The sequence below is a fragment of the Neofelis nebulosa genome, chromosome 16, assembly GCF_028018385.1.
Source record: "Neofelis nebulosa isolate mNeoNeb1 chromosome 16, mNeoNeb1.pri, whole genome shotgun sequence".
NCBI classification, from domain to species: domain Eukaryota; kingdom Metazoa; phylum Chordata; class Mammalia; order Carnivora; family Felidae; genus Neofelis; species Neofelis nebulosa.
The window spans coordinates 62576013-62584770 of NC_080797.1; positions in this window are offsets into that span (position 1 = coordinate 62576013).

Sequence of the window (8758 nt, forward strand, 5' to 3'; positions counted from 1 at the left end):
ACGCCTGGATGGCTAAGTTGGTTAAGCATCCAACTCTTGATTTCAGCTCAGGTCATGATTTCACGGTTCATGGGATTGAGCCCCACATCCCCTGCTGATGCTCTCTCTCTCTCTCTCTCTCTCAAAATAAATAAACAAAACAAACAAAACAAAAAATATATGTGTATATACAAAGAAGGGCATATGGTTGGCTCAGTCAGTGGGTCATGTGCCTCTTGATCTCAAGGTTGTAAGCCCCAAGTTGAGCATACAGATTACTTTAAAAAAATCTTTAAAAAATAAAAAATAATAAAATTAAATATATACAAAGAATTCCTAAACATAAATAGTAAAAAGACAGACAACTCAGCAGAACAATGGACAAAACAGGCTTTTTACAAAGGATAGTGGCATTTCACCAGGCACTTCACAAAAAAAGAAGCATGACTAGCAAACAGTCATGATGGAAATGCAAAAGAAAATTGGGATAAGATGCCATTTAATATCTACACAGGTAAAAATTTTACTTAAAAATTTTTTTTAATATTTACTTATTTTTGAGAGACAGAACATGAGTGAGAGGGGCAGAGAGAGGGAGACACAGAATCCGAAGCAGTCTCCAGGCTCTGAGCTGTCAGCACAGAGCCTGACACAGGGCTCAAAGCCAAGAACGGGAGGGAGATCATGACCTGAGCTGGAGTCGGACGCTCAACTGACTAAGCCACTCATGCGCCACAGACAGGTAAAAATTTTAAAGGCAGACATTAAAAAGTACTGTTGATAATTCTTTAAATACTGCTTGTAGAAGTATAAATTAATATTGCCACTTTGGAAAACATTTGTTAATATTTGTAAAATTGAAGTCCCACATACCCTGTAACCCAGCAACTGTTTTTTAATGGTTATTATTATTATTTTTTTTTTTTGAGAGGGAGAGAGAGCGCAAGTTGGGGGTGGGTCAGAGAAAAAGGGTGAGAGAAAATCCCAAGCAGGGTCTGAGCTGTCAGTCCAGAGTCCAGCATGGGGCAAGATCATGACCTGAGTGTACATTAAGAATAGGACATTCAACCAACCGAGCCATCCAGGTGCCCCTATAATTCAGCAACTTTATTCTTGGGTGTATATTCCAATTTTTAAAAGTGTTTATTTATTTTTTGAGAGAGAGAGAGAGAAACAGAGTGTGAGCGGGGGAGGAGCAGAGAGAGAGAGGGAGACACAGAATCCGAAGCAGGCTCCAGGCTCCGAGCTGTCAGCACAGAGCCTGATGCGGGGCTCAAACTCACAAGCTGTGAGATTATGACCTGAGCCGAAGTTAGACACTTAACTGACTGAACCACCCAGGCGTGCCTTTGGGTATATATTCTAAAGCTACTCTGTTCAGTATGGTAGCCACCAGCCATTTGTGGCTATTTAATTTTAAATTAATTTAAAAAAATTAAAAATCCACTTTCTCAATTGTAGTAGTTACATTCCAAGTGCTCAGTAGCTACACATGCAACCAGATTGGGTGGCATAGATATAGAACATTTTCATCATCATGGTAAGTAGTATTGGACAGCCAGCCCTGCCCTGGAGAAATTCTTGCATACGTGCACTGGAAGTCATAGTCAAAACTGTTTATCCGAACATTTTTTGTGATTGCATAGCACCTGGAAGAATTCCAATAGTGAATCAACAAGAATTTAAATGAATTGTGACATAGTCATACAATGGAATATTACACAGAAGTGAAAATCAACATGGATGAATTTCAGAAACAGATTGTTGAATGCAAAAAGCAAGTTGCAAAGCAAATGGCATTCAACTATTTTCTAAAATTTCAAAAACAAGAAAATTTGAATAATGTATTGTTTAGAGATGCCTATATGGTAAAATAAATTTTTTTTTAATTTTATTTATTTATGTAATCTCTAGAGCCAACACGAGGCTTGAACTCTCAAGATCCCAAGACTAAGAGTGACATGCTCTTCTGACTAAGCCACCAGGTGCCCCCCCCACCATTTTTTAAGGGAGGCTCCATGCCCAATGTGGAGCTTGCACTCACTACCCTGAGATCAAAAGTTATAAGCTTTGCTGACTGAGCCAGCCAGATGCTCCAAGAATTAAAAAACAAAAACAAAAACAAAAAAACAAGGGAATGGGTGCCTGGCCGGCTCAGTCGATAGAGCATGTGACTCTTTTTTTTACTGTCAAATTGGTTTCCATACAACACCCAGTGCTCATCCCAAAAGGTGCCCTCCTCAATACCCATCACCCACCCTGCCCTCCCTCCCACCCCCCATCAACCCTCAGTTTGTTCTCAGTTTTTAACAGTCTCTTATGCTTTGGCTCTCTCCCACTCTAACCTCTTTTTTTTTTTTTTTTCCTTCCCCTCCCCCATGGGTTCCTGTTAAGTTTCTCAGGATCCACATAAGAGTGAAACCATATGGTATCTGTCTTTCTCTGTATGGCTTATTTCACTTAGCATCACACTCTCCAGTTCCATCCACGTTGCTACAAAAGGCCATATTTCATTTTTTCTCATTGCCATGTAGTATTCCATTGTGTATATAAACCAAAATTTCTTTATCCATTCATCAATTGATGGACATTTAGGCTCTTTCCATAATTTGGCTATTGTTGAGAGTGCTGCTATAAACATTGGGGTACAAGTGCCCCTATGCATCAGTACTCCTGTATCCCTTGGATAAATTCCTAGCAGTGCTATTGCTGGGTCATAGGGTAGGTCTATTTTTAACTTTCTGAGGAACCTCCACACTGCTTTCCAGAGCGGCTGCACCAATTTGCATTCCCACCAACAGTGCAAGAGGGTTCCTGTTTCTCCACATCCTCTCCAGCATCTATAGTCTCCTGATTTCTTCATTTTGGCCACTCTGACTGGCGTGAGGTGGTATCTGAGTGTGGTTTTGATTTGTATTTCCCTGATAAGGAGCGACGTTGAGCATCTTTTCATGTGCCTGTTGGCCATCCGGATGTCTTCTTTAGAGAAGTGTCTATTCATGTTTTCTGCCCATTTCTTCACTGGGTTATTTGTTTTTCGGGTGTGGAGTTTGATGAGCTCTTTATAGATTTTGGATACTAGCCCTTTGTCCGATGTGTCATTTGCAAATATCTTTTCCCATTCCGTTGGTTGCCTTTTAGTTTTGTTGGTTGTTTCCTTTGCTGTGCAGAAGCTTTTTATCTTCATAAGGTCCCAGTAATTCACTTTTGCTTTTAATTCCCTTGCCTTTGGGGATGTGCCGAGTAAGAGATTGCTACGGCTGAGGTCAGAGAGGTCTTTTCCTGCTTTCTCCTCTAAGGTTTTGATGGTTTCCTGTCTCACATTCAGGTCCTTTATCCATTTTGAGTTTATTTTTGTGAATGGTGTGAGAAAGTGGTCTAGTTTCAACCTTCTGCATGTTGCTGTCCAGTTCTCCCAGCACCATTTGTTAAAGAGACTGTCTTTTTTCCATTGGATGTTCTTTCCTGCTTTGTCAAAGATGAGTTGGCCACACGTTTGTGGGTCTAGTTCTGGGGTTTCTATTCGATTCCATTGGTCTATGTGTCTGTTTTTATGCCAATACCATGCTGTCTTGATGATGACAGCTTTGTAGTAGAGGCTAAAGTCTGGGATTGTGATGCCTCCTGCTTTGGTCTTCTTCTTCAAAATTACTTTGGCTATTCGGGGCCTTTTGTGGTTCCATATGAATTTTAGGATTGCTTGTTCTAGTTTCGAGAAGAATGCTGGTGCAATTTTGATTGGGATTGCATTGAATGTGTGGATAGCTTTGGGTAGTATTGACATTTTGACAATATTTATTCTTCCAATCCATGAGCAGGGAATGTCTTTCCACTTCTTTATATCTTCTTCAATTACCTGCATAAGCTTTCTATAGTTTTCAGCATACAGATCTTTTACATCTTTGGTTAGATTTATTCCTAGGTATTTTATGCTTCTTGGTGCAATTGTGAATGGGATCAGTTTCTTTATTTGTCTTTCTGTTGCTTCATTGTTAGTGTATAAGAATGCAACTGATTTCTGTACATTGATTTTGTATCCTGCAACTTTGCTGAATTCATGTATCAGTTCTAGCAGACTTTTGGTGGAGTCTATCAGATTTTCCATGTATAATATCATGTCATCTGCAAAAAGCGAAAGCTTGACTTCATCTTTGCCAATTTGGATGCCTTTGATTTCCTTTTGTTGTCTGATTGCTGATGCTAGAACTTCCAGCACTATATTAAACAACAGTGGTGAGAGTGGGCATCCCTGTCGTGTTCCTGATCTCAGGGAAAAAGCTTTCAGTTTTTCCCCGTTGAGGATGATGTTAGCTGTGGGCTTTTCATAAATGGCTTTTATGATCTTTAAGTATGTTCCTTCTATCCCGACTTTCTCAAGGGTTTTTATTAAGAAAGGGTGCTGGATTTTGTCAAAGGCCTTTTTTGCATCGATTGGCAGGATCATATGGTTCTTCTCCTTTTTTTTGTTAATGTGATGTATCACGTTGATCGATTTGTGAATGTTGAACCAGCCCTGCATCCCAGGAATGAATCCCACTTGATCATGGTGAATAATTCTTTTTATATGCTGTTGAATTCGATTTGCTAGTATCTTATTGAGAATTTTTGCATCCATATTCATCAGAGATATTGGCCTGTAGTTCTCTTTTTTTACTGGGTCTCTGTCTGGTTTAGGAATCAAAGTAATACTGGCTTCATAGAATGAGTCTGGAAGTTTTCCTTCCCTTTCTATTTCTTGGAATAGCTTGAGAAGGATAGGTATTATCTCTGCTTTAAACGTCTGGTAGAACTCCCCTGGGAAGCCATCTGGTCCTGGACTCTTATTTGTTGGGAGATTTTTGATAACTGGTTCAATTTCTTCGCTGGTTATGGGTCTGTTCAAGCTTTCTATTTCCTCCTGATTGAGTTTTGGAAGAGTGTGGGTGTTTAGGAATTTGTCCATTTCTTCCAGGTTGTCCAATTTGTTGGCATATAATTTTTCATAGTATTCCCTGATAATTGTTTGTATCTCTGAGGGATTAGTTGTAATAATTCCATTTTCATTCATGATTTTATCCATTTGGGTCATCTCCCTTTTCTTTTTGAGAAGCCTGGCTAGAGGTTTGTCAATTTTGTTTATTTTTTCAAAAAACCAACTCTTGGTTTCGTTGATCTGCTCTACAGTTTTTTTAGATTCTATATTGTTTATTTCTGCTCTGATCTTTATGATTTCTCTTCTTCTGCTGGGTTTAGGCTGCCTTTGCTGTTCTGCTTCTATTTCCTTTAGGTGTGCTGTTAGATTTTGTATTTGGGATTTTTCTTGTTTCTTGAGATAGGCCTGGATTGCAATGTATTTTCCTCTCAGGACTGCCTTCGCTGCGTCCCAAAGCATTTGGATTGTTGTATTTTCATTTTCGTTTGTTTCCATATATTTTTTAATTTCTTCTCTAATTGCCTGGTTGACCCACTCATTCGTTAGTAGGGTGTTCTTTAACCTCCATGCTTTTGGAGGTTTTCCAGACTTTTTCCTGTGGTTGATTTCAAGCTTCATAGCATTGTGGTCTGAAAGTATGCATGGTATGATTTCAATTCTTGTAAACTTATGAAGGGCTGTTTTGTGACCCAGTATATGATCTATCTTGGAGAATGTTCCATGTGCACTCGAGAAGAAAGTATATTCTGTTGCTTTGGGATGCAGAGTTCTAAATATATCTGTCAAGTCCATCTGATCCAATGTATCATTCAGGGCCCTTGTTTCTTTATTGACTGTGTGTCTAGATGATCTATCCATTTCTGTAAGTGGGGTGTTAAAGTCCCCTGCAATGACCACATTCTTATCAATAAGGTTGCTTTTGTTTATGAGTCATTGTTTTATATATCTGGGGGCTCCGGTATTTGGCGCATAGACATTTATAATTGTTAGCTCTTCCTGATGGATAGACCCTGTAATTATTATATAATGCCCTTCTTCATCTCTTGTTACAGCCTTTAATTTAAAGTCTAGTTTGTCTGATATAAGTATGGCTACTCCAGCTTTCTTTTGGCTTCCAGTAGCATGATAAATAGTTCTCCATCCCCTCACTCTCAATCTAAAGGTGTCCTCAGATCTAAAATGAGTCTCTTGTAGACAGCAAATAGATGGGTCTTGTTTTTTTATCCATTCTGATACCCTATGTCTTTTGGTTGGCGCATTTAATCCATTTACATTCAGTGTTATTATAGAAAGATACGGGTTTAGAGTCATTGTGATGTCTGTATGTTTTATGCTTGTAGTGATGTCTCTGGTACTTTGTCTCACAGGATCCCCCTTAGGATCTCTTGTAGGGCTGGTTTCGTGGTGACAAATTCCTTCAGTTTTTGTTTGTTTGGGAAGACCTTTATCTCTCCTTCTATTCTAAATGACAGACTTGCTGGATAAAGGATTCTTGGCTGCATATTTTTTCTGTTTAGCACACTGAAGATATCGTGCCAAGCCTTTCTGGCCTGCCAAGTTTCAAAGGAGAGATCAGTCACGAGTCTTATAGGTCTCCCTTTATATGTGAGGGCACGTTTACCCCTTGCTGCTTTCAGAATTTTCTCTTTATCCTTGTATTTTGCCAGTTTGACTATGATATGTCGTGCAGAAGATCGATTCAAGTTACGTCTGAAGGGAGTTCTCTGTGCCTCTTGGATTTCAATGCCTTTTTCCTCCCCCAGTTCAGGGAAGTTCTCAACTATAATTTCTTCAAGTACCCCTTCAGCACCTTTCCCTCTCTCTTCCTCCTCTGGGATACCAATTATGCGTATATTATTTCTTTTTAGGGTATCACTTAGTTCTCTAATTTTCCCCTCATACTCCTGGATTTTTTTCTCTCTTTCTTTCAGCTTCCTCTTTCTCCATAACTTTATCTTCTAGTTCACCTGTTCTCTCCTCTGCCTCTTCAATCCGAGCCGTCGTGGTTTCCATTTTGTTTTGCATTTCGTTTAAAGCGTTTTTCAGCTCCTCGTGACTGTTCCTTAGTCCCTTGATCTCTGTGGCAAGAGATTCTCTGCTGTCCTGTATACTGTTTTCAAGCCCAGTGATTAATTTTATGACTATTATTCTAAATTCACTTTCTGTTATATTATTTAAATCCTTTTTGATCAGTTCATTAGCTGTTGTTATTTCCTGGAGATTCTTCTGAGGGGAATTCTTCCGTTTGGTCATTTTGGATAGTCCCTGGATTGGTGAGGACCCGCAGGGCACTTCCCCCATGCTGTGGTGTATAACTGGAGTTTGTGGGCGGGGCCGCAGTCCGACCTGATGTCTGCCCCCAGCCCACCGCTGGGGCCACAGTCAGACTGGTGTGTGCCTTCTCTTCCCCTCTCCTAGGGGCGGGATTCACTGTGGGGTGGCGTGGCCCATCTGGGCTACTTGCACACTGCCAGGCTTGTGGTGCTGGGGATCTGGCGTATTAGCTGGGGTGGGTAGGCAAGGTGCACGGGGGCAGGAGGGGCAGGCTTAGCTCGCTTCTCCTTAGGTGATCCACTTCAGGAGGGGCCCTGTGGCAGTGGGAGGGAGTCAGATCCGCTGCCGGAGGTTTGGCTCCACAGAAGCACAGAGTTGGGTGTTTGCGCGGAGCGAGCAAGTTCCCTGGCAGGAACTGGTTCTCTTTGGGATTTTGGCTGGGGGATGGGCGGGGGAGATGGTGCTGGCGAGCGCCTTTGTTCCCACCAAACTGAGCTCTGTCATCTGGGGGCTCAGCAACTCTCCCTCCCTTTGTCCTCCAGCCTTCCCGCTTTCTGAGCAGAGCTGTTAACTTATGACCTCCCAGATGCTAAGTAGCGCTTGCTGTGGGAACACAGTCCGTCCGGCCCCTCCTCTTTTGCCTGCCAGACTCGGGGGCTCTGCTTGGCCGGGGAGCCGCCCCTCCGCCCCGGCTCCCTCCCGCCAGTCCGTGGAGCGCACACCGCCTCGCCGCCCTTCCTACCCTCTTCCGTGGGCCTCTCGTCTGCGCTTGGCTCTGGAGACTCCGTTCTGCTAATCCTCTGGCGGTTTTCTGGGTTCTTTAGGCAGGTGTAGGTGGAATCTAAGTGATCAGCAGGACGCGCGGTGAGCCCAGCGTCCTCCTACGCCGCCATCTTCCCTCAAGTCCCGAGCATGTGACTCTTGATGTCACGGTTGTGAGTTGAAGCCCCACATTGGATGCAGAGATTACTTAAAATAAAATCTTAAAAAAAAAAAAAAAGGAAAATTAAACACATTCAGGATGGTGTTTACCTTTGGGAAAGAGACACAATCAACTTCAAAGGTATGGGCAGTGTTTTATTTTTTAAACTGGTGGTTGTTCACTTTATGGTTATACCTAATTTTGTGTATTTTTGTATATATGAAATATTTCTTCTTAAAAAGATTATTCTGGCTGTAGTGTAAATTATGGACTGAAGAGAGACATGAACATAAGCAGGAGACCTGTTAGGAGACAAGAATTTGCTCAGGCAAAAGGTGAATGGTGACCTGGATCCAGAAAGCAGCACTGATAAGAAAAGAAATGGATACGTATGGGAAATATTTTAGAGGCAAATCACCCTAACCCTAATCCTGATCATCTACCATTATGGTCTGGTAGAGGTTTGTGCCATGTAATGTAGAGCATGGAAGAGGAATATCTAAGTCAGACTGGGAGCTTTAGGGAAAACTTCTTGGAAGAGATGACAGATCATCTGAGTTTGGGACAATTAGGGGTTCCTTAAATGATGACTAAGGAAAGGCATTCCAGTTGCAAGTAATGGCCTATACAAAGATCTTAAGGCAACAAGTTGCTCTTTGGGAACTGAAGAC